The following is a 25,355-nucleotide window of genomic DNA, read 5'->3' as shown; positions in this document are numbered from 1 at the left end:
TTGAGCCTGACAGGGCCCGAGCAACCCCGACAGGGCCCGAGCAAACCCGACAGGGCCCGACGGAGCCCGACAGGGCCCGAGCAAACCCGAAAGGGCCCGACGGAGCCTGACAGGGCTCGATGGAGCCCGACAGGGCCCGAGGAAACCCGACACGGCTCGACGGAGCCCGATAGCGCCCGAGCAAACCCGACAGGGCCTGACGGAGCCCGACAGGGCCCGAGCAAACCTGAAAGGCCTTGACGAAGCCTGACAGGGCTCGATGGAGCCCGACAGGGCCCGAGGAAACCCGACAGGGCCCGACGGAGCCCGATAGGGCCCGAGCAAACCCGAAAGGGCCCGACAAGTCCCGACAGGGCCCGAGCAAACCTGACAGGACCTGACAAAGCCTGACAGGGCCCGACGGAGCCCGACAGGGCCTGAGCAAACCCGAAAGAGCCCGACAGAGCCTGACAGGGCTCGATAGAGTCCGACAGGGCCCGAGGAAACCCGACAGGGCCGGACGGAACCCGAGAGGGCCCGACGGAACCCGAGAGGGCCCGAGGAAATCCGACAGGGCCCGACGGAGCCTGACAGGGCCCGAGCAAACCCGACAGGGCCCGACAGAGCCCGACAGGGCCCGAGCAAACCCGACAGGGCCCGAGCAAACCCGAAAGGGCCCGACGGAGCCTGACAGGGCTCGATGGAGCCCGACAGGGCCCGAGGAAACCCGACAGAGCCCGACGGAGCCTGACAGGGCCCGAGCAAACCCGACAGGGCCCGAGCAAACCTGACAGGGCACGAAGGAGCCCGACAGGGCCCGAGCAAATCCGACAAGGCCCAACGGATCCCGACAGGGCCTGAGCAAACCTGACAGGGCCCGACGGAGCCCGACAGGGCACGAGCAAACCCGACAGGGCCTGACGGAGCCTGACAGGGCCCGAGCAAACCCGACAGGGCCCGAGCGAATCTGACAGGGCCCGACGGAGCCCGACAGGACGCGGGCAAACCCGACAGGTCCTGAGCAAACCCGACAGGGCCTGACAAGGCCCGACAGGGCCCGAGCAAACCTGACAGGGCCTGACGGAGCCCGACAGGGCTCGAGCAAACCCGATAGGGCCTGACGGAGCCTGACAGGGCCCGAGCAAACCTGACAGGGCCCGAGAGAACCTGACAGGGCCCGACGGAGCCCGAGAGGGCGCGAGCAAACCTGACAGGGCCCGATGGAGCCCGACAGGGCTCGAGCAAACCTGACAGAGCCCGAGAAAACCCGACAGGGCCCGACGGAGCCTGACAGGGCCCGAGCAAACCCTACAGGACCCTCCAAAGCCTGATAGGGTCCGATGGAGCCCGACAGGGCCCGAGCAAACCCGACAGGGCCCGAGCAAACCTGACAGGGCTCGATGGAGCCCGACAGGGCCCGAGGAAACCCGACAGGTCCTGACGGAGCCCGACAGGGCCCGAGCAAACCCGAAAGGTCCCGACGAAGCCTGACAGGGCTCGATGGAGCCCGACAGGGCCCGAGGAAACCAGACAGGGCCCGACGGAGCCCGATAGGGCCCGAGCAAACCCGACAGGGCCCGATGGAGCCCGACAGGGCTCGAGCAAACCTGACAGGGCCCGAGAAAACCCGACAGGGCCCGACGGAGCCTGACAGGGCCCGAGCAAACCCGACAGGGCCCGAGCAAACCTGACAGGGCACGAAGGAGCCCGACAGGGCCCGAGCAAACCCGACAAGGCCCAACGGATCCCGACAGGGCCTGAGAAAACCTGACAGGGCCCGACGGAGCCCGACAGGGCCCGAGCAAACCCGACAGGGCCCGAGCAAACCCGACAGGGTTCGACAAAGCCTGACAGGGCTCGATGGAGCCCGACAGGGCCCGAGGAAACCCGACAGGGCCTGATGGAGCCCGACAGGGCCCGAGCAAACTCGAAAGGGCCCGACGAAGCCTGACAGGGCTCGATGGAGCCCGACAGGGCCCGAGGAAACCCGACAGGGCCCGACGGAGCCTGATAAGGCCCGAGCAAACCCGACAGGGCCCAATGGAGCCCGACAGGGCTTGACAAAACCCGACAGTGTCCGACGAAGCCTGACAGGGCTTCAGGAAACCCGACATAGCACAAGCAAACCCGACAGGGCCCGACGGAGCCCAACAGAGCCCGAGGAAACCAGACAGGGCCCGACGGAGCCCGACAGGGCCCGAGCAAACCCGACAGGGCCCGACGGAGCCCGACAGGGCCCGAGCAAACCCGAAAGGGCCCGACGGAGCCTGACAGGGCTCGATGGAGCCCGACAGGGCCCGAGGATACCCGACAGGGTCCCACGGAGCCCGATAGGGCCCGAGCAAACCCGACAGGGCCTGACGGAGCCTGACAGGGCCCGGGCAAACCCGACAGGGCACGCTGGAGCCCGACAGAGCCCGAGCAAACCCGACAGGGCCCGACAAGGCCCGACAGGGCCCGAGCAAACCTGATACGTCCTGACAAAGCCTGACAGGGCCCGTCGGAGCTAGGCAGGGCCCGAGCAAACCCGAAAGAGCCTGACGGAGCCTGACAGGGCTCAGTGGAGTCCGACAGGGCCCGAGGAAACCCGACAGGGCCCGACGGAACCCGACAGGGCCCGAGCAAACCCGACAGGACCTGAGCAAACCCGACAGGGTTCGACAAAGCCTGACAGGGCTCGATGGAGCCCGACAGGGCCCAAGGAAACCCGACAGGGCCCGACAGAGCCCGACAGTGCCCAAGCAAACCTGACAGGGCCCGACGGAGCCCGACAGGGCCCGAGCAAACCATACAGGGCCTGACGGAGCCTGACAGGGCCCGAGCAAACCCGACAGGGCTCGACGGAGCCTGACAGGGCCCGAGCAAACCCGACAGTGCCCGAGCAAACCTGACAAAGCTCGACGGAGCCTGACAGGGCCCGAGCAAACCCGACAGGGCCCGAGCAAACCCGACAGGGCCCGAGCAAACCTGACAGGGCACGAAGGAGACCGACAGGGCCCGAGCAAACCCGACAGGGCCCAAAGGATCCCGACAGGGCCTGAGCAAACCTGACAGGGCCCGACGGAGCCCGACAGGACGCGGGCAAACCCGACAGGGCCCGGGCAAACCCGACAGGGCCTGAGAAGGCCTGACGGGGCCTGAGCAAACCCGACAGGACCCGACAAAGCCTGACAGGGTCCGATGGAGCCCGACAGGGCCCGAGCAAACCTGACAGGGCTCGATGGAGCCTGACAGGGCCCGAGGAAACCCGACAGGGCGCGACGGAGCCTGACAGGGCCCGAGCAATCCCGACAGGGCTCGACGGAGCCCGACAGGGCCTGAGGAAACCAGACAGGGCCCGACGGAGCCCGACAGGGCCCTAGCAAACCTGACAGGGCTTGACAAAGCCTGACAGGGCCCGAGCAAACCCGACAGGGCCCGACGGAGCCCGACAGGGCCAGAGCAAACGCGTAAGTGCCCGAGCAAACCCGACAGGGCCTGATGGAGCCTGACAGGGCCCGAGCAAACCCGACAGGGCCCGAGCAAACCCGACAGGGCCCGACGGAGCCCGACAGGGCCCGAGCAAACCCGAAAGGGCCCGACGGAGCCTGACAGGGCTCGATGGAGCCCGACAGGGCCCGAGGAAACCCGACACGGCTCGACGGAGCCCGATAGCGCCCGAGCAAACCCGACAGGGCCTGACGGAGCCCGACAGGGCCCGAGCAAACCCGACAAGGCCCAACGGATCCCGACAGGGCCTGAGCAAACCTGACAGGGCCCGACGGAGCCCGACAGGGCACGAGCAAACCCGACAGGGCCTGACGGAGCCTGACAGGGCCCGAGCAAACCCGATAGGGCCCGAGCGAATCTGACAGGGCCCGACGGAGCCCGACAGGCCGCGGGCAAACCCGACAGGTCGCGAGCAAACCCGACAGGGCCTGACAAGGCCCGACAGGGCCCGAGCAAACCTGACAGGGCCTGACGGAGCCCGACAGGGCTCGAGCAAACCCGATAGGGCCTGACGGAGCCTGACAGGGCCCGAGCAAACCTGACAGGGCCCGAGAGAACCTGACAGGGCCCGACGGAGCCCGAGAGGGCGCGAGCAAACCTGACAGGGGCTGACAAGGCCCGACAGGGCCTGAGCAAACCCGACAGGACCCGCCAAAGCCTGATAGGGTCCGATGGAGCCCGACAGGGCCCGAGCAAACCCGACAGGGCCCGAGCAAACCTGACAGGGCTCGATGGAGCCCGACAGGGCCCGAGGAAACCCGACAGGGCGCGACGGAGCCTGACAGGGCCCGAGCAAACCCGACAGGGTTCGACGAAGCCCGACAGGGCCCGAGCAAACCCGACAGGGTCCGACGAAGCCTGACAGGGCTTCAGCAAACCCGACAGGGCCCGAGCAAACCCGACAGGGTTCGACAAAGCCTGACAGGGCCCGACGGAGCCCAACAGGGCCCTAGCAAACCCGACAGGGCTTGACAAAGCCTGACAGGGCCCGAGCAAACCCAACAGGGCCCGAGCAAACCTGACAGGGCCCGACGGAGCCCGACAGGGCCCGAGCAAACCCGAAAGGGCCCGACGGAGCCTGACAGGGCTCGATGGAGCCCGACAGGGCCCGAGGAAACCCGACAGGGCTTGACGGAGCCCGATAGGGCCCGAGCAAACCCGACAGGGCCTGACGGAGCCCGACAGGGCCCGAGCAAACCCGAAAGGGTCCGACGAAGCCTGACAGGGCTCGATGGAGCCCGACAGGGCCCGAGGAAACCCGACAGGGCCCGACGGAGCCCGATAGGGCCCGAGCAAACCCGACAGGACCCGATGGAGCCCGACAGGGCTCAAGCAAACCCGACAGGGCCTGAGCAAATCCGACAGGGCCCGACGGAGCCCGACAGGGCCCGAGCAAACCCGAAAGGGCCCGACGGAGCCTGACAGGGCACGATGGAGCCCGACAGGGCCCGAGGAAACCCGACAGGGCCCCACGGAGCCCGATAGGGCCCGAGCAAACCCGACAGGGCGTGATGGAGCCTGACAGGGCCCGGGCAAACCCGACAGGGCACGCTGGAGCCCGACAGAGCCCGAGCAAACCCAACAGGGCCCGACAAGGCCCGACAGGGCCCGAGCAAACCTGACAGGACCTGACAAAGCCTGACAGGGCCCGACGGAGCCCGACAGGGCCTGAGCAAACCCGAAAGAGCCCGACGGAGTCTGACAGGGCTCGATAGAGTCCGACAGGGCCCGAGGAAACCCGACAGGGCCCGACGGAACCCGAGAGGGCCCGACGGAACCCGAGAGGGCCCGAGGAAATCCGACAGGGCCCGACGGAGCCTGACAGGGCCCGAGCAAACCCGACAGGGCCCGACAGAGCCCGACAGGACCCGAGCAAACCCGACAGGGCCCGAGCAAACCCGACAGGGTTCGACAAAGCCTGACAGGGCTCGATGGAGCCCGACAGGGCCCGAGGAAACCCGACAGAGCCCGACGGAGCCTGACAGGGCCCGAGCAAACCCGACGGGGCCCGAGCAAACCCGACAGGGCCCGAGCAAATCCGACAGGGCCCGACGGAGCCCGACAGGGCCCGAGGAAACCAGACAGGGCCCGACAGAGCCCGACAGGGCTCGAGCAAACCCGACAGGGCCCGAGCAAACCCGACAGGGTTCGACAAAGCCTGACAGGGCCCGACGGAGCCCAACAGGGCCCTAGCAAACCCGACAGGGCTTGACAAAGCCTGACAGGGCCCGAGCAAACCCGACAGGGCCCGAGCAAACCCGACAGGGCCCGACGGAGCCCGACAGGGCCCGCCAAAGCCTGATAGGGTCCGATGGAGCCCGACAGGGCCCGAGCAAACCCGACAGGGCCCGAGCAAACCTGACAGGGCTCGATGGAGCCCGACAGGGCCCGAGGAAACCCGACAGGGCGCGACGGAGCCTGACAGGGCCCGAGCAAACCCGACAGGGTTCGACGGAGCCCGACAGGGCCCGAGCAAACCCGACAGGGTCCGACGAAGCCTGACAGGGCTTCAGCAAACCCGACAGGGCCCGAGCAAATCCGACAGGGCCCGACGGAGCACGACAGGGCCCGAGGAAACCAGACAGGGCCCGACAGAGCCCGACAGCGCCCGAGCAAACCCGACAGGGCCCGAGCAAACCCGACAGGGCCCGAGCAAACCCGACAGGGCCCGAGCAAACCCGACAGGGTTCGACAAAGCCTGACAGGGCCCGACGGAGCCCGACAGGGCCCTAGCAAACCCAACAGGGCTTGACAAAGCCTGACAGGGCCCGAGCAAACCCGACAGGGCCCGAGCAAACCCGACAGGGCCCGACGGAGCCCGACAGGGCCCGAGCAAACCCGAAAGGGCCCGACGGAGCCTGACAGGGCTCGATGGAGCCCGACAGGGCCCGAGGAAACCCGACAGGTTCGACGGAGCCCGATAGGGCCCGAGCAAACCCGACAGGGCCTGACGGAGCCCGACAGGGCCCGAGCAAACCCGAAAGGGCCCGACGAAGCCTGACAGGGCTCGATGGAGCCCGACAGGGCCCGAGGAAACCCGACAGGGCCCGACGGAGCCCGATAGGGCCCGAGCAAACCCGACAGGACCCGATGGAGCCCGACAGGGCTCGAGCAAACCCGACAGGGCCTGAGCAAACCCGACAGGGCCCGACGGAGCCCGACAGGGCCCGAGCAAACCCGAAAGGGCCCGACGGAGCCTGACAGGGCTCGATGGAGCCCGACAGGGCCCGAGGAAACCCGACAGGGCCCCACGGAGCCCGATAGGGCCCGAGCAAACCCGACAGGGCCTGATGGAGCCTGACAGGGCCCGGGCAAACCCGACAGGGCACGCTGGAGCCCGACAGAGCCCGAGCAAACCCAACAGGGCCCGACAAGGCCTGACAGGGCCCGAGCAAACCTGACAGGGCCCGAGAGAACCTGACAGGGCCCGACGGAGCCCAACAGGGCGCGAGCAAACCTGACAGGGGCTGACAAGGCCCGACAGGGCCTGAGCAAACCCGACAGGACCCGCCAAAGCCTGATAGGGTCCGATGGAGCCCGACAGGGCCCGAGCAAACCCGACAGGGCCCGAGCAAACCTGACAGGGCTCGATGGAGCCCGACAGGGCCCGAGGAAACCCGACAGGGCGCGACGGAGCCTGACAGGGCCCGAGCAAACCCGACAGGGTTCGACGAAGCCCGACAGGGCCCGAGCAAACCCGACAGGGTCCGACGAAGCCTGACAGGGCTTCAGCAAACCCGACAGGGCCCGAGCAAATCCGACAGGGCCCGACGGAGCCCGACAGGGCCCGAGGAAACCAGACAGGGCCCGACAGAGCCCGACAGGGCCTGAGCAAACCCGACAGGGCCCGAGCAAACCCGACAGGGTTCGACAAAGCCTGACAGGGCCCGACGGAGCCCAACAGGGCCCTAGCAAACCCGACAGGGCTTGACAAAGCCTGACAGGGCCCGAGCAAACCCAACAGGGCCCGAGCAAACCTGACAGGGCCCGACGGAGCCCGACAGGGCCCGAGCAAACCCGAAAGGGCCTGACGGAGCCTGACAGGGCTCGATGGAGCCCGACAGGGCCCGAGGAAACCCGACAGGGCTTGACGGAGCCCGATAGGGCCCGAGCAAACCCGACAGGGCCTGACGGAGCCCGACAGGGCCCGAGCAAACCCGAAAGGGTCCGACGAAGCCTGACAGGGCTCGATGGAGCCCGACAGGGCCCGAGGAAACCCGACAGGGCCCGACGGAGCCCGATAGGGCCCGAGCAAACCCGACAGGACCCGATGGAGCCCGACAGGGCTCAAGCAAACCCGACAGGGCCTGAGCAAATCCGACAGGGCCCGACGGAGCCCGACAGGGCCCGAGCAAACCCGAAAGGGCCCGACGGAGCCTGACAGGGCTCGATGGAGCCCGACAGGGCCCGAGCAAACTCGAAAGGGCCCGACGAAGCCTGACAGGGCTCGATGGAGCCCGACAGGGCCCGAGGAAACCCGACAGGGCCCGACGGAGCCTGATAAGGCCCGAGCAAACCCGACAGGGCCCAATGGAGCCCGACAGGGCTTGACAAAACCCGACAGTGTCCGACGAAGCCTGACAGGGCTTCAGGAAACCCGACATAGCACAAGCAAACCCGACAGGGCCCGACGGAGCCCAACAGAGCCCGAGGAAACCAGACAGGGCCCGACGGAGCCCGACAGGGCCCGAGCAAACCCGACAGGGCCCGACGGAGCCCGACAGGGCCCGAGCAAACCCGAAAGGGCCCGACGGAGCCTGACAGGGCTCGATGGAGCCCGACAGGGCCCGAGGATACCCGACAGGGTCCCACGGAGCCCGATAGGGCCCGAGCAAACCCGACAGGGCCTGACGGAGCCTGACAGGGCCCGGGCAAACCCGACAGGGCACGCTGGAGCCCGACAGAGCCCGAGCAAACCCGACAGGGCCCGACAAGGCCCGACAGGGCCCGAGCAAACCTGATACGTCCTGACAAAGCCTGACAGGGCCCGTCGGAGCTAGGCAGGGCCCGAGCAAACCCGAAAGAGCCTGACGGAGCCTGACAGGGCTCAGTGGAGTCCGACAGGGCCCGAGGAAACCCGACAGGGCCCGACGGAACCCGACAGGGCCCGAGCAAACCCGACAGGACCTGAGCAAACCCGACAGGGTTCGACAAAGCCTGACAGGGCTCGATGGAGCCCGACAGGGCCCAAGGAAACCCGACAGGGCCCGACAGAGCCCGACAGTGCCCAAGCAAACCTGACAGGGCCCGACGGAGCCCGACAGGGCCCGAGCAAACCATACAGGGCCTGACGGAGCCTGACAGGGCCCGAGCAAACCCGACAGGGCTCGACAGAGCCTGACAGGGCCCGAGCAAACCCGACAGTGCCCGAGCAAACCTGACAAAGCTCGACGGAGCCTGACAGGGCCCGAGCAAACCCGACAGGGCCCGAGCAAACCCGACAGGGCCCGAGCAAACCTGACAGGGCACGAAGGAGACCGACAGGGCCCGAGCAAACCCGACAGGGCCCAAAGGATCCCGACAGGGCCTGAGCAAACCTGACAGGGCCCGACGGAGCCCGACAGGACGCGGGCAAACCCGACAGGGCCCGGGCAAACCCGACAGGGCCTGAGAAGGCCTGACGGGGCCTGAGCAAACCCGACAGGACCCGACAAAGCCTGACAGGGTCCGATGGAGCCCGACAGGGCCCGAGCAAACCTGACAGGGCTCGATGGAGCCTGACAGGGCCCGAGGAAACCCGACAGGGCGCGACGGAGCCTGACAGGGCCCGAGCAATCCCGACAGGGCTCGACGGAGCCCGACAGGGCCTGAGGAAACCAGACAGGGCCCGACGGAGCCCGACAGGGCCCTAGCAAACCTGACAGGGCTTGACAAAGCCTGACAGGGCCCGAGCAAACCCGACAGGGCCCGACGGAGCCCGACAGGGCCAGAGCAAACGCGTAAGTGCCCGAGCAAACCCGACAGGGCCTGATGGAGCCTGACAGGGCCCGAGCAAACCCGACAGGGCCCGAGCAAACCCGACAGGGCCCGACGGAGCCCGACAGGGCCCGAGCAAACCCGAAAGGGCCCGACGGAGCCTGACAGGGCTCGATGGAGCCCGACAGGGCCCGAGGAAACCCGACACGGCTCGACGGAGCCCGATAGCGCCCGAGCAAACCCGACAGGGCCTGACGGAGCCCGACAGGGCCCGAGCAAACCCGACAAGGCCCAACGGATCCCGACAGGGCCTGAGCAAACCTGACAGGGCCCGACGGAGCCCGACAGGGCACGAGCAAACCCGACAGGGCCTGACGGAGCCTGACAGGGCCCGAGCAAACCCGATAGGGCCCGAGCGAATCTGACAGGGCCCGACGGAGCCCGACAGGCCGCGGGCAAACCCGACAGGTCGCGAGCAAACCCGACAGGGCCTGACAAGGCCCGACAGGGCCCGAGCAAACCTGACAGGGCCTGACGGAGCCCGACAGGGCTCGAGCAAACCCGATAGGGCCTGACGGAGCCTGACAGGGCCCGAGCAAACCTGACAGGGCCCGAGAGAACCTGACAGGGCCCGACGGAGCCCGAGAGGGCGCGAGCAAACCTGACAGGGGCTGACAAGGCCCGACAGGGCCTGAGCAAACCCGACAGGACCCGCCAAAGCCTGATAGGGTCCGATGGAGCCCGACAGGGCCCGAGCAAACCCGACAGGGCCCGAGCAAACCTGACAGGGCTCGATGGAGCCCGACAGGGCCCGAGGAAACCCGACAGGGCGCGACGGAGCCTGACAGGGCCCGAGCAAACCCGACAGGGTTCGACGAAGCCCGACAGGGCCCGAGCAAACCCGACAGGGTCCGACGAAGCCTGACAGGGCTTCAGCAAACCCGACAGGGCCCGAGCAAACCCGACAGGGTTCGACAAAGCCTGACAGGGCCCGACGGAGCCCAACAGGGCCCTAGCAAACCCGACAGGGCTTGACAAAGCCTGACAGGGCCCGAGCAAACCCAACAGGGCCCGAGCAAACCTGACAGGGCCCGACGGAGCCCGACAGGGCCCGAGCAAACCCGAAAGGGCCCGACGGAGCCTGACAGGGCTCGATGGAGCCCGACAGGGCCCGAGGAAACCCGACAGGGCTTGACGGAGCCCGATAGGGCCCGAGCAAACCCGACAGGGCCTGACGGAGCCCGACAGGGCCCGAGCAAACCCGAAAGGGTCCGACGAAGCCTGACAGGGCTCGATGGAGCCCGACAGGGCCCGAGGAAACCCGACAGGGCCCGACGGAGCCCGATAGGGCCCGAGCAAACCCGACAGGACCCGATGGAGCCCGACAGGGCTCAAGCAAACCCGACAGGGCCTGAGCAAATCCGACAGGGCCCGACGGAGCCCGACAGGGCCCGAGCAAACCCGAAAGGGCCCGACGGAGCCTGACAGGGCACGATGGAGCCCGACAGGGCCCGAGGAAACCCGACAGGGCCCCACGGAGCCCGATAGGGCCCGAGCAAACCCGACAGGGCGTGATGGAGCCTGACAGGGCCCGGGCAAACCCGACAGGGCACGCTGGAGCCCGACAGAGCCCGAGCAAACCCAACAGGGCCCGACAAGGCCCGACAGGGCCCGAGCAAACCTGACAGGACCTGACAAAGCCTGACAGGGCCCGACGGAGCCCGACAGGGCCTGAGCAAACCCGAAAGAGCCCGACGGAGTCTGACAGGGCTCGATAGAGTCCGACAGGGCCCGAGGAAACCCGACAGGGCCCGACGGAACCCGAGAGGGCCCGACGGAACCCGAGAGGGCCCGAGGAAATCCGACAGGGCCCGACGGAGCCTGACAGGGCCCGAGCAAACCCGACAGGGCCCGACAGAGCCCGACAGGACCCGAGCAAACCCGACAGGGCCCGAGCAAACCCGACAGGGTTCGACAAAGCCTGACAGGGCTCGATGGAGCCCGACAGGGCCCGAGGAAACCCGACAGAGCCCGACGGAGCCTGACAGGGCCCGAGCAAACCCGACGGGGCCCGAGCAAACCCGACAGGGCCCGAGCAAATCCGACAGGGCCCGACGGAGCCCGACAGGGCCCGAGGAAACCAGACAGGGCCCGACAGAGCCCGACAGGGCTCGAGCAAACCCGACAGGGCCCGAGCAAACCCGACAGGGTTCGACAAAGCCTGACAGGGCCCGACGGAGCCCAACAGGGCCCTAGCAAACCCGACAGGGCTTGACAAAGCCTGACAGGGCCCGAGCAAACCCGACAGGGCCCGAGCAAACCCGACAGGGCCCGACGGAGCCCGACAGGGCCCGCCAAAGCCTGATAGGGTCCGATGGAGCCCGACAGGGCCCGAGCAAACCCGACAGGGCCCGAGCAAACCTGACAGGGCTCGATGGAGCCCGACAGGGCCCGAGGAAACCCGACAGGGCGCGACGGAGCCTGACAGGGCCCGAGCAAACCCGACAGGGTTCGACGGAGCCCGACAGGGCCCGAGCAAACTCGACAGGGTCCGACGAAGCCTGACAGGGCTTCAGCAAACCCGACAGGGCCCGAGCAAATCCGACAGGGCCCGACGGAGCACGACAGGGCCCGAGGAAACCAGACAGGGCCCGACAGAGCCCGACAGCGCCCGAGCAAACCCGACAGGGCCCGAGCAAACCCGACAGGGCCCGAGCAAACCCGACAGGGCCCGAGCAAACCCGACAGGGTTCGACAAAGCCTGACAGGGCCCGACGGAGCCCGACAGGGCCCTAGCAAACCCAACAGGGCTTGACAAAGCCTGACAGGGCCCGAGCAAACCCGACAGGGCCCGAGCAAACCCGACAGGGCCCGACGGAGCCCGACAGGGCCCGAGCAAACCCGAAAGGGCCCGACGGAGCCTGACAGGGCTCGATGGAGCCCGACAGGGCCCGAGGAAACCCGACAGGTTCGACGGAGCCCGATAGGGCCCGAGCAAACCCGACAGGGCCTGACGGAGCCCGACAGGGCCCGAGCAAACCCGAAAGGGCCCGACGAAGCCTGACAGGGCTCGATGGAGCCCGACAGGGCCCGAGGAAACCCGACAGGGCCCGACGGAGCCCGATAGGGCCCGAGCAAACCCGACAGGACCCGATGGAGCCCGACAGGGCTCGAGCAAACCCGACAGGGCCTGAGCAAACCCGACAGGGCCCGACGGAGCCCGACAGGGCCCGAGCAAACCCGAAAGGGCCCGACGGAGCCTGACAGGGCTCGATGGAGCCCGACAGGGCCCGAGGAAACCCGACAGGGCCCCACGGAGCCCGATAGGGCCCGAGCAAACCCGACAGGGCCTGATGGAGCCTGACAGGGCCCGGGCAAACCCGACAGGGCACGCTGGAGCCCGACAGAGCCCGAGCAAACCCAACAGGGCCCGACAAGGCCTGACAGGGCCCGAGCAAACCTGACAGGGCCCGAGAGAACCTGACAGGGCCCGACGGAGCCCAACAGGGCGCGAGCAAACCTGACAGGGGCTGACAAGGCCCGACAGGGCCTGAGCAAACCCGACAGGACCCGCCAAAGCCTGATAGGGTCCGATGGAGCCCGACAGGGCCCGAGCAAACCCGACAGGGCCCGAGCAAACCTGACAGGGCTCGATGGAGCCCGACAGGGCCCGAGGAAACCCGACAGGGCGCGACGGAGCCTGACAGGGCCCGAGCAAACCCGACAGGGTTCGACGAAGCCCGACAGGGCCCGAGCAAACCCGACAGGGTCCGACGAAGCCTGACAGGGCTTCAGCAAACCCGACAGGGCCCGAGCAAATCCGACAGGGCCCGACGGAGCCCGACAGGGCCCGAGGAAACCAGACAGGGCCCGACAGAGCCCGACAGGGCCTGAGCAAACCCGACAGGGCCCGAGCAAACCCGACAGGGTTCGACAAAGCCTGACAGGGCCCGACGGAGCCCAACAGGGCCCTAGCAAACCCGACAGGGCTTGACAAAGCCTGACAGGGCCCGAGCAAACCCAACAGGGCCCGAGCAAACCTGACAGGGCCCGACGGAGCCCGACAGGGCCCGAGCAAACCCGAAAGGGCCTGACGGAGCCTGACAGGGCTCGATGGAGCCCGACAGGGCCCGAGGAAACCCGACAGGGCTTGACGGAGCCCGATAGGGCCCGAGCAAACCCGACAGGGCCTGACGGAGCCCGACAGGGCCCGAGCAAACCCGAAAGGGTCCGACGAAGCCTGACAGGGCTCGATGGAGCCCGACAGGGCCCGAGGAAACCCGACAGGGCCCGACGGAGCCCGATAGGGCCCGAGCAAACCCGACAGGACCCGATGGAGCCCGACAGGGCTCAAGCAAACCCGACAGGGCCTGAGCAAATCCGACAGGGCCCGACGGAGCCCGACAGGGCCCGAGCAAACCCGAAAGGGCCCGACGGAGCCTGACAGGGCTCGATGGAGCCCGACAGGGCCCGAGGAAACCCGACAGGGCCCCACGGAGCCCGATAGGGCCCGAGCAAACCCGACAGGGCGTGATGGAGCCTGACAGGGCCCGGGCAAACCCGACAGGGCACGCTGGAGCCCGACAGAGCCCGAGCAAACCCAACAGGGCCCGACAAGGCCCGACAGGGCCCGAGCAAACCTGACAGGACCTGACAAAGCCTGACAGGGCCCGACGGAGCCCGACAGGGCCTGAGCAAACCCGAAAGAGCCCGACGGAGTCTGACAGGGCTCGATAGAGTCCGACAGGGCCCGAGGAAACCCGACAGGGCCCGACGGAACCCGAGAGGGCCCGAGGAAATCCGACAGGGCCCGACGGAGCCTGACAGGGCCCGAGCAAACCCGACAGGGCCCGACAGAGCCCGACAGGACCCGAGCAAACCCGACAGGGCCCGAGCAAACCCGACAGGGTTCGACAAAGCCTGACAGGGCTCGATGGAGCCCGACAGGGCCCGAGGAAACCCGACAGAGCCCGACGGAGCCTGACAGGGCCCGAGCAAACCCGACAGGGCCCGAGCAAACCCGACAGGGCCCGAGCAAACCTGACAGGGCACGAAGGAGCCCGACAGGGCCCGAGCAAACCCGACAAGGCCCAACGGATCCCGACAGGGCCTGAGCAAACCTGACAGGGCCCGACGGAGCCCGACAGGGCACGAGCAAACCCGACAGGGCCTGACGGAGCCTGACAGGGCCCGAGCAAACCCGACAGGGCCCGAGCGAATCTGACAGGGCCCGACGGAGCCCGACAGGACGCGGGCAAACCCGACAGGTCCCGAGCAAACGCGACAGGGCCTGACAAGGCCCGACAGGGCCCGAGCAAACCTGACAGGGCCTGACGGAGCCCGACAGGGCTCGAGCAAACCCGATAGGGCCTGACAAAGCCTGACAGGGCCCGAGCAAACCTGACAGGGCCCGAGAGAACCTGACAGGGCCCGACGGAGCCCGACAGGGCGCGAGCAAACCTGACAGGGGCTGACAAGGCCCGACAGGGCCTGAGCAAACCCGACAGGACCCGCCAAAGCCTGATAGGGTCCGATGGAGCCCGACAGGGCCCGAGCAAACCCGACAGGGCCCGAGCAAACCCGACAGGGCCCGAGCAAACCTGACAGGGCTCGATGGAGCCCGACAGGGCCCGAGGAAACCCGACAGGGCGCGACGGAGCCTGACAGGGCCCGAGCAAACCCGACAGGGTTCGACGGAGCCCGACAGGGCCCGAGCAAACCCGACAGGGTCCGACGAAGCCTGACAGGGCTTCAGCAAACCCGACAGGGCCCGAGCAAATCCGACAGGGCCCGACGGAGCCCGACAGGGCCCGAGGAAACCAGACAGGGCCCGACAGAGCCCGACAGGGCTCGAGCAAACCCGACAGGGCCCGAGCAAACCCGACAGGGTTCGACAAAGCCTGACAGGGCCCGACGGAGCCCAACAGGGCCCTAGCAAACCCGACAGGGCTTGACAAAGCCTGACAGGGCCCGAGCAAACCCGACAGGGCCCGAGCAAACCCGACAGGGCCCGACGGAGCCCGACAGGGCCCGCCAAAGCCTGATAGGGTCCGATGGAGCCCGACAGGGCCCGAGCAAACCCGACAGGGCCCGAGCAAACCTGACAGGGCTCGATGGAGCCCGACAGGGCCCGAAAAAACCCGACAGGGCGCGACAGAGCCTGACAGGGCCCGAGCAAACCCGACAGGGTTCGACGGAGCCCGACAGGGCCCGAGCAAACCCGACAGGGTCCGACGAAGCCTGACAGGGCTTCAGCAAACCCGACAGGGCCCGAGCAAATCCGACAGGGCCCGACGGAGCACGACAGGGCCCGAGGAAACCAGACAGGGCCCGGCAGAGCCCGACAGGGCCCGAGCAAACCCGACAGGGCCCGAGCAAACCCGACAGGGCCCGAGCAAACCCGACAGGGCCCGAGCAAACCCGACAGGGTTCGACAAAGCCTGACAGGGCCCGACGGAGCCCGACAGGGCCCTAGCAAACCCAACAGGGCTTGACAAAGCCTGACAGGGCCCGAGCAAACCCGACAGGGCCCGAGCAAACCCGACAGGGCCCGAGCAAACCCGACAGGGCCCGAGCAAACCCGACAGGGCCCCACGGAGCCCGATAGGGCCCGAGCAAACCCGACAGGGCCTGATGGAGCCTGACAGGGCCCGGGCAAACCCGACAGGGCACGCTGGAGCCCGACAGAGCCCGAGCAAACCCAACAGGGCCCGACAAGGCCCGACAGGGCCCGAGCAAACCTGACAGGACCTGACAAGCCTGACAGGGCCCGACGGAGCCCGACAGGGCCTGAGCAAACCCGAAAGAGCCCGACGGAGCCTGACAGGGCTCGATAGAGTCCGACAGGGCCCGAGGAAACCCGACAGGGCCGGACGGAACCCGAGAAGGCCCGACGGAACCCGAGAGGGCCCGAGGAAATCCGACAGGGCCCGACGGAGCCTGACAGGGCCCGAGCAAAGCCGACAGGGCCCGACAGAGCCCGACAGGACCCGAGCAAACCCGACAGGGCCCGAGCAAACCCGACAGGGTTCGACAAAGCCTGACAGGGCTCGATGGAGCCCGACAGGGCCCGAGGAAACCCGACAGAGCCCGACGGAGCCTGACAGGGCCGGAGCAAACCCGACAGGGCCCGAGCAAACCTGACAGGGCACGAAGGAGCCCGACAGGGCCCGAGCAAACCCGACAAGGCCCAACGGATCCCGACAGGGCCTGAGCAAACCTGACAGGGCCCGACGGAGCCCGACAGGGCACGAGCAAACCCGACAGGGCCTGACGGAGCCTGACAGGGCCCGAGCAAACCCGACAGGGCCCGAGCGAATCTGACAGGGCCCGACGGAGCCCGACAGGACGCGGGCAAACCCGACAGGTCCCGAGCAAACCCGACAGGCCCTGACAAGGCCCGACAGGGCCCGAGCAAACCTGACAGGGCCTGACGGAGCCCGACAGGGCTCGAGCAAACCCGATAGGGCCTGACGGAGCCTGACAGGGCCCGAGCAAACCTGACAAGGCCAGAGAGAACCTGACAGGGCCCGACGGAGCCCGACAGGGCGCGAGCAAACCTGACAGGGGCTGAGAAGGCCCGACAGGGCCTGAGCAAACCCGACAGGACCCGCCAAAGCCTGATAGGGTCCGATGGAGCCCGACAGGGCCCGAGCAAACCCGACAGGGCCCGAGCAAACCTGACAGGGCTCGATGGAGCCCGACAGTGCCCGAGGAAACCCGACAGGGCGCGACGGAGCCTGACAGGGCCCGAGCAAACCCGACAGGGTTCGACGAAGCCCGACAGGGCCCGAGCAAACCCGACAGGGTCCGACGAAGCCTGACAGGGCTTCAGCAAACCCGACAGGGCCCGAGCAAATCCGACAGGGCCCGACGGAGCCCGACAGGGCCCGAGGAAACCAGACAGGGCCCGACAGAGCCCGACAGGGCTCGAGCAAACCCGACAGGGCCCGAGCAAACCCGACAGGGTTCGACAAAGCCTGACAGGGCCCGACGGAGCCCAACAGGGCCCTAGCAAACCCGACAGGGCTTGACAAAGCCTGACAGGGCCCGAGCAAACCCGACAGGGCCCGAGCAAACCCGACAGGGCCCGACGGAGCCCGACAGGGCCCGAGCAAACCCGAAAGGGCCCGACGGAGCCTGACAGGGCTCGATGGAGCCCGACAGGGCCCGAGGAAACCCGACAGGGTCGACGGAGCCCGATAGGGCCCGAGCAAACCCGACAGGGCCTGACGGAGCCCGACAGGGCCCGAGCAAACCCGAAAGGGCCCGACGAAGCCTGACAGGGCTCGATGGAGCCCGACAGGGCCCGAGGAAACCCGACAGGGCCCGACGGAGCCCGATAGGGCCCGAGCAAACCCGACAGGACCCGATGGAGCCCGACAGGGCTCGAGCAAACCCGACAGGGCCTGAGCAAACCCGACAGGGCCCGACGGAGCCCGACAGGGCCCGAGCAAACCCGAAAGGGCCCGACGGAGCCTGACAGGGCCCGAGCAAACCTGACAGGGCCCGAGAGAACCTGACAGGGCCCGAAGGAGCCCGACAGGGCGCGAGCAAACCTGACAGGGGCTGACAAGGCCCGACAGGGCCTGAGCAAACCCGACAGGACCCGCCAAAGCCTGATAGGGTCCGATGGAGCCCGACAGGGCCCGAGCAAACCCGACAGGGCCCGAGCAAACCTGACAGGGCTCGATGGAGCCCGACAGGGCCCGAGCAAACCCGACAGGGCCCGACGGAGCCCGACAGGGCCAGAGCAAACCCGACAGGGCCCGAGCAAACCCGACAGGGTTCGACAAAGCCTGACAGGGCTCGATGGAGCCCGACAGGGCCCGAGGAAACCCGACAGAGCCCGACGGAGCCTGACAGGGCCCGAGCAAACCCGACAGGGCCCGAGCAAACCTGACAGGGCACGAAGGAGCCCGACAGGGCCCGAGCAAACCCGACAAGGCCCAACGGATCCCGACACGGCCTGAGCAAACCTGACAGGGCCCGACGGAGCCCGACAGGGCACGAGCAAACCCGACAGGGCCTGACGGAGCCTGACAGGGCCCGAGCAAACCCGACAGGGCCCGAGCGAATCTGACAGGGCCCGACGGAGCCCGACAGGACGCGGGCAAACCCGACAGGTCCCGAGCAAACCCGACAGGGCCTGACAAGGCCCGACAGGGCCCGAGCAAACCTGACAGGGCCTGACGGAGCCCGACAGGGCTCGAGCAAACCCGATAGGGCCTGACGGAGCCTGACAGGGCCCGAGCAAACCTGACAGGGCCCGAGAGAACCTGACAGGGCCCGACGGAGCCCGACAGGGCGCGAGCAAACCTGACAGGGGCTGACAAGGCCCGACAGGGCCTGAGCAAACCCGACAGGACCCGCCAAAGCCTGATAGGGTCCGATGGAGCCCGACAGGGCCCGAGCAAACCCGACAGGGCCCGAGCAAACCTGACAGGGCTCGATGGAGCCCGACAGGGCCCGAGCAAACCCGACAGGGCCCGACGGAGCCCGACAGGGCCAGAGCAAACCCGTAAGGGCCCGAGCAAACCCGACAGGGCCTGATTGAGCCTGACAGGGCCCGAGCAAACCCGACAGGGCCCGAGCAAACCCGACAGGGCCCGACGGAGCCCGACAGGGCCCGAGCAAACCCGAAAGGGCCCGACGGAGCCTGACAGGGCTCGATGGAGCCCGACAGGGCCCGAGGAAACCCGACACGGCTCGACGGAGCCCGATAGCGCCCGAGCAAACCCGACAGGGCCTGACGGAGCCCGACAGGGCCCGAGCAAACCTGAAAGGCCTTGACGAAGCCTGACAGGGCTCGATGGAGCCCGACAGGGCCCGAGGAAACCCGACAGGGCCCGACGGAGCCCGATAGGGCCCGAGCAAACCCGAAAGGGCCCGACAAGTCCCGACAGGGCCCGAGCAAACCTGACAGGACCTGACAAAGCCTGACAGGGCCCGACGGAGCCCGACAGGGCCTGAGCAAACCCGAAAGAGCCCGACAGAGCCTGACAGGGCTCGATAGAGTCCGACAGGGCCCGAGGAAACCCGACAGGGCCGGACGGAACCCGAGAGGGCCCGACGGATCCCGAGAGGGCCCGAGGAAATCCGACAGGGCCCGACGGAGCCTGACAGGGCCCGAGCAAACCCGACAGGGCCCGACAGAGCCCGACAGGGCCCGAGCAAACCCGACAGGGCCCGAGCAAACCCGAAAGGGCCCGACGGAGCCTGACAGGGCTCGATGGAGCCCGACAGGGCCCGAGGAAACCCGACAGAGCCCGACGGAGCCTGACAGGGCCCGAGCAAACCCGACAGGGCCCGAGCAAACCTGACAGGGCACGAAGGAGCCCGACAGGGCCCGAGCAAATCCGACAAGGCCCAACGGATCCCGACAGGGCCTGAGCAAACCTGACAGGGCCCGACGGAGCCCGACAGGGCACGAGCAAACCCGACAGGGCCTGACGGAGCCTGACAGGGCCCGAGCAAACCCGACAGGGCCCGAGCGAATCTGACAGGGCCCGACGGAGCCCGACAGGACGCGGGCAAACCCGACAGGTCCTGAGCAAACCCGACAGGGCCTGACAAGGCCCGACAGGGCCCGAGCAAACCTGACAGGGCCTGACGGAGCCCGACAGGGCTCGAGCAAACCCGATAGGGCCTGACGGAGCCTGACAGGGCCCGAGCAAACCTGACAGGGCCCGAGAGAACCTGACAGGGCCCGACGGAGCCCGAGAGGGCGCGAGCAAACCTGACAGGGGCTGACAAGGCCCGACAGGGCCTGAGCAAACCCTACAGGACCCTCCAAAGCCTGATAGGGTCCGATGGAGCCCGACAGGGCCCGAGCAAACCCGACAGGGCCCGAGCAAACCTGACAGGGCTCGATGGAGCCCGACAGGGCCCGAGGAAACCCGACAGGTCCTGACGGAGCCCGACAGGGCCCGAGCAAACCCGAAAGGTCCCGACGAAGCCTGACAGGGCTCGATGGAGCCCGACAGGGCCCGAGGAAACCAGACAGGGCCCGACGGAGCCCGATAGGGCCCGAGCAAACCCGACAGGGCCCGATGGAGCCCGACAGGGCTCGAGCAAACCTGACAGGGCCCGAGAAAACCCGACAGGGCCCGACGGAGCCTGACAGGGCCCGAGCAAACCCGACAGGGCCCGAGCAAACCTGACAGGGCACGAAGGAGCCCGACAGGGCCCGAGCAAACCCGACAAGGCCCAACGGATCCCGACAGGGCCTGAGAAAACCTGACAGGGCCCGACGGAGCCCGACAGGGCCCGAGCAAACCCGACAGGGCCCGAGCAAACCCGACAGGGTTCGACAAAGCCTGACAGGGCTCGATGGAGCCCGACAGGGCCCGAGGAAACCCGACAGGGCCTGATGGAGCCCGACAGGGCCCGAGCAAACTCGAAAGGGCCCGACGAAGCCTGACAGGGCTCGATGGAGCCCGACAGGGCCCGAGGAAACCCGACAGGGCCCGACGGAGCCTGATAAGGCCCGAGCAAACCCGACAGGGCCCAATGGAGCCCGACAGGGCTTGACAAAACCCGACAGTGTCCGACGAAGCCTGACAGGGCTTCAGCAAACCCGACATAGCACAAGCAAACCCGACAGGGCCCGACGGAGCCCAACAGAGCCCGAGGAAACCAGACAGGGCCCGACGGAGCCCGACAGGGCCCGAGCAAACCCGACAGGGCCCGACGGAGCCCGACAGGGCCCGAGCAAACCCGAAAGGGCCCGACGGAGCCTGACAGGGCTCGATGGAGCCCGACAGGGCCCGAGGATACCCGACAGGGTCCCACGGAGCCCGATAGGGCCCGAGCAAACCCGACAGGGCCTGACGGAGCCTGACAGGGCCCGGGCAAACCCGACAGGGCACGCTGGAGCCCGACAGAGCCCGAGCAAACCTGACAGGGCCCGACAAGGCCCGACAGGGCCCGAGCAAACCTGATACGTCCTGACAAAGCCTGACAGGGCCCGTCGGAGCTAGGCAGGGCCCGAGCAAACCCGAAAGAGCCTGACGGAGCCTGACAGGGCTCAGTGGAGTCCGACAGGGCCCGAGGAAACCCGACAGGGCCCGACGGAACCCGACAGGGCCCGAGCAAACCCGACAGGACCTGAGCAAACCCGACAGGGTTCGACAAAGCCTGACAGGGCTCGATGGAGCCCGACAGGGCCCAAGGAAACCCGACAGGGCCCGACAGAGCCCGACAGTGCCCAAGCAAACCTGACAGGGCCCGACGGAGCCCGACAGGGCCCGAGCAAACCATACAGGGCCTGACGGAGCCTGACAGGGCCCGAGCAAACCCGACAGGGCTCGACGGAGCCTGACAGGGCCCGAGCAAACCCGACAGTGCCCGAGCAAACCTGACAAAGCTCGACGGAGCCTGACAGGGCCCGAGCAAACCCGACAGGGCCCGAGCAAACCCGACAGGGCCCGAGCAAACCTGACAGGGCACGAAGGAGACCGACAGGGCCCGAGCAAACCCGACAGGGCCCAAAGGATCCCGACAGGGCCTGAGCAAACCTGACAGGGCCCGACGGAGCCCGACAGGACGCGGGCAAACCCGACAGGGCCCGGGCAAACCCGACAGGGCCTGAGAAGGCCTGACGGGGCCTGAGCAAACCCGACAGGACCCGACAAAGCCTGACAGGGTCCGATGGAGCCCGACAGGGCCCGAGCAAACCTGACAGGGCTCGATGGAGCCTGACAGGGCCCGAGGAAACCCGACAGGGCGCGACGGAGCCTGACAGGGACCGAGCAATCCCGACAGGGCTCGACGGAGCCCGACAGGGCCTGAGGAAACCAGACAGGACCCGACGGAGCCCGACAGGGCCCTAGCAAACCTGACAGGGCTTGACAAAGCCTGACAGGGCCCGAGCAAACCCGACAGGGCCCGACGGAGCCCGACAGGGCCAGAGCAAACGCGTAAGTGCCCGAGCAAACCCGACAGGGCCTGATGGAGCCTGACAGGGCCCGAGCAAACCCGACAGGGCCCGAGCAAACCCGACAGGGCCCGACGGAGCCCGACAGGGCCCGAGCAAACCCGAAAGGGCCCGACGGAGCCTGACAGGGCTCGATGGAGCCCGACAGGGCCCGAGGAAACCCGACACGGCTCGACGGAGCCCGATAGCGCCCGAGCAAACCCGACAGGGCCTGACGGAGCCCGACAGGGCCCGAGCAAACCCGACAAGGCCCAACGGATCCCGACAGGGCCTGAGCAAACCTGACAGGGCCCGACGGAGCCCGACAGGGCACGAGCAAACCCGACAGGGCCTGACGGAGCCTGACAGGGCCCGAGCAAACCCGATAGGGCCCGAGCGAATCTGACAGGGCCCGACGGAGCCCGACAGGCCGCGGGCAAACCCGACAGGTCGCGAGCAAACCCGACAGGGCCTGACAAGGCCCGACAGGGCCCGAGCAAACCTGACAGGGCCTGACGGAGCCCGACAGGGCTCGAGCAAACCCGATAGGGCCTGACGGAGCCTGACAGGGCCCGAGCAAACCTGACAGGGCCCGAGAGAACCTGACAGGGCCCGACGGAGCCCGAGAGGGCGCGAGCAAACCTGACAGGGGCTGACAAGGCCCGACAGGGCCTGAGCAAACCCGACAGGACCCGCCAAAGCCTGATAGGGTCCGATGGAGCCCGACAGGGCCCGAGCAAACCCGACAGGGCCCGAGCAAACCTGACAGGGCTCGATGGAGCCCGACAGGGCCCGAGGAAACCCGACAGGGCGCGACGGAGCCTGACAGGGCCCGAGCAAACCCGACAGGGTTCGACGAAGCCCGACAGGGCCCGAGCAAACCCGACAGGGTCCGACGAAGCCTGACAGGGCTTCAGCAAACCCGACAGGGCCCGAGCAAATCCGACAGGGCCCGACGGAGCCCGACAGGGCCCGAGTAAACCAGACAGGGCCCGACAGAGCCCGACAGGGCCTGAGCAAACCCGACAGGGCCCGAGCAAACCCGACAGGGTTCGACAAAGCCTGACAGGGCCCGACGGAGCCCAACAGGGCCCTAGCAAACCCGACAGGGCTTGACAAAGCCTGACAGGGCCCGAGCAAACCCAACAGGGCCCGAGCAAACCTGACAGGGCCCGACGGAGCCCGACAGGGCCCGAGCAAACCCGAAAGGGCCCGACGGAGCCTGACAGGGCTCGATGGAGCCCGACAGGGCCCGAGGAAACCCGACAGGGCTTGACGGAGCCCGATAGGGCCCGAGCAAACCCGACAGGGCCTGACGGAGCCCGACAGGGCCCGAGCAAACCCGAAAGGGTCCGACGAAGCCTGACAGGGCTCGATGGAGCCCGACAGGGCCCGAGGAAACCCGACAGGGCCCGACGGAGCCCGATAGGGCCCGAGCAAACCCGACAGGACCCGATGGAGCCCGACAGGGCTCAAGCAAACCCGACAGGGCCTGAGCAAATCCGACAGGGCCCGACGGAGCCCGACAGGGCCCGAGCAAACCCGAAAGGGCCCGACGGAGCCTGACAGGGCTCGATGGAGCCCGACAGGGCCCGAGGAAACCCGACAGGGCCCCACGGAGCCCGATAGGGCCCGAGCAAACCCGACAGGGCGTGATGGAGCCTGACAGGGCCCGGGCAAACCCGACAGGGCACGCTGGAGCCCGACAGAGCCCGAGCAAACCCAACAGGGCCCGACAAGGCCCGACAGGGCCCGAGCAAACCTGACAGGACCTGACAAAGCCTGACAGGGCCCGACGGAGCCCGACAGGGCCTGAGCAAACCCGAAAGAGCCCGACGGAGTCTGACAGGGCTCGATAGAGTCCGACAGGGCCCGAGGAAACCCGACAGGGCCCGACGGAACCCGAGAGGGCCCGACGGAACCCGAGAGGGCCCGAGGAAATCCGACAGGGCCCGACGGAGCCTGACAGGGCCCGAGCAAACCCGACAGGGCCCGACAGAGCCCGACAGGACCCGAGCAAACCCGACAGGGCCCGAGCAAACCCGACAGGGTTCGACAAAGCCTGACAGGGCTCGATGGAGCCCGACAGGGCCCGAGGAAACCCGACAGAGCCCGACGGAGCCTGACAGGGCCCGAGCAAACCCGACGGGGCCCGAGCAAACCTGACAGGGCACGAAGGAGCCCGACAGGGCCCGAGCAAACCCGACAAGGCCCAACGGATCCCGACAGGGCCTGAGCAAACCTGACAGGGCCCGACGGAGCCCGACAGGGCACGAGCAAACCCGATAGGGCCTGACGGAGCCTGACAGGGCCCGAGCAAACCCGACAGGGCCCGAGCGAATCTGACAGGGCCCGACGGAGCCCGACAGGACGCGGGCAAACCCGACAGGTCCCGAGCAAACCCGACAGGGCCTGACAAGGCCCGACAGGGCCCGAGCAAACCTGACAGGGCCTGACGGAGCCCGACAGGGCTCGAGCAAACCCGATAGGGCCTGACGGAGCCTGACAGGGCCCGAGCAAACCTGACAGGGCCCGAGAGAACCTGACAGGGCCCGACGGAGCCCGACAGGGCGCGAGCAAACCTGACAGGGGCTGACAAGGCCCGACAGGGCCTGAGCAAACCCGACAGGACCCGCCAAAGCCTGATAGGGTCCGATGGAGCCCGACAGGGCCCGAGCAAACCCGACAGGGCCCGAGCAAACCTGACAGGGCTCGATGGAGCCCGACAGGGCCCGAGGAAACCCGACAGGGCGCGACGGAGCCTGACAGGGCCCGAGCAAACCCGACAGGGTTCGACGGAGCCCGACAGGGCCCGAGCAAACCCGACAGGGTCCGACGAAGCCTGACAGGGCTTCAGCAAAGCCGACAGGGCCCGAGCAAATCCGACAGGGCCCGACGGAGCCCGACAGGGCCCGAGGAAACCAGACAGGGCCCGACAGAGCCCGACAGGGCTCGAGCAAACCCGACAGGGCCCGAGCAAACCCGACAGGGTTCGACAAAGCCTGACAGGGCCCGACGGAGCCCAACAGGGCCCTAGCAAACCCGACAGGGCTTG

Source organism: Patagioenas fasciata (assembly GCF_037038585.1).
Source record: "Patagioenas fasciata isolate bPatFas1 chromosome 11 unlocalized genomic scaffold, bPatFas1.hap1 SUPER_11_unloc_1, whole genome shotgun sequence".
Taxonomy (NCBI): domain Eukaryota; kingdom Metazoa; phylum Chordata; class Aves; order Columbiformes; family Columbidae; genus Patagioenas; species Patagioenas fasciata.
This window is presented reverse-complemented; position numbering follows the sequence as displayed.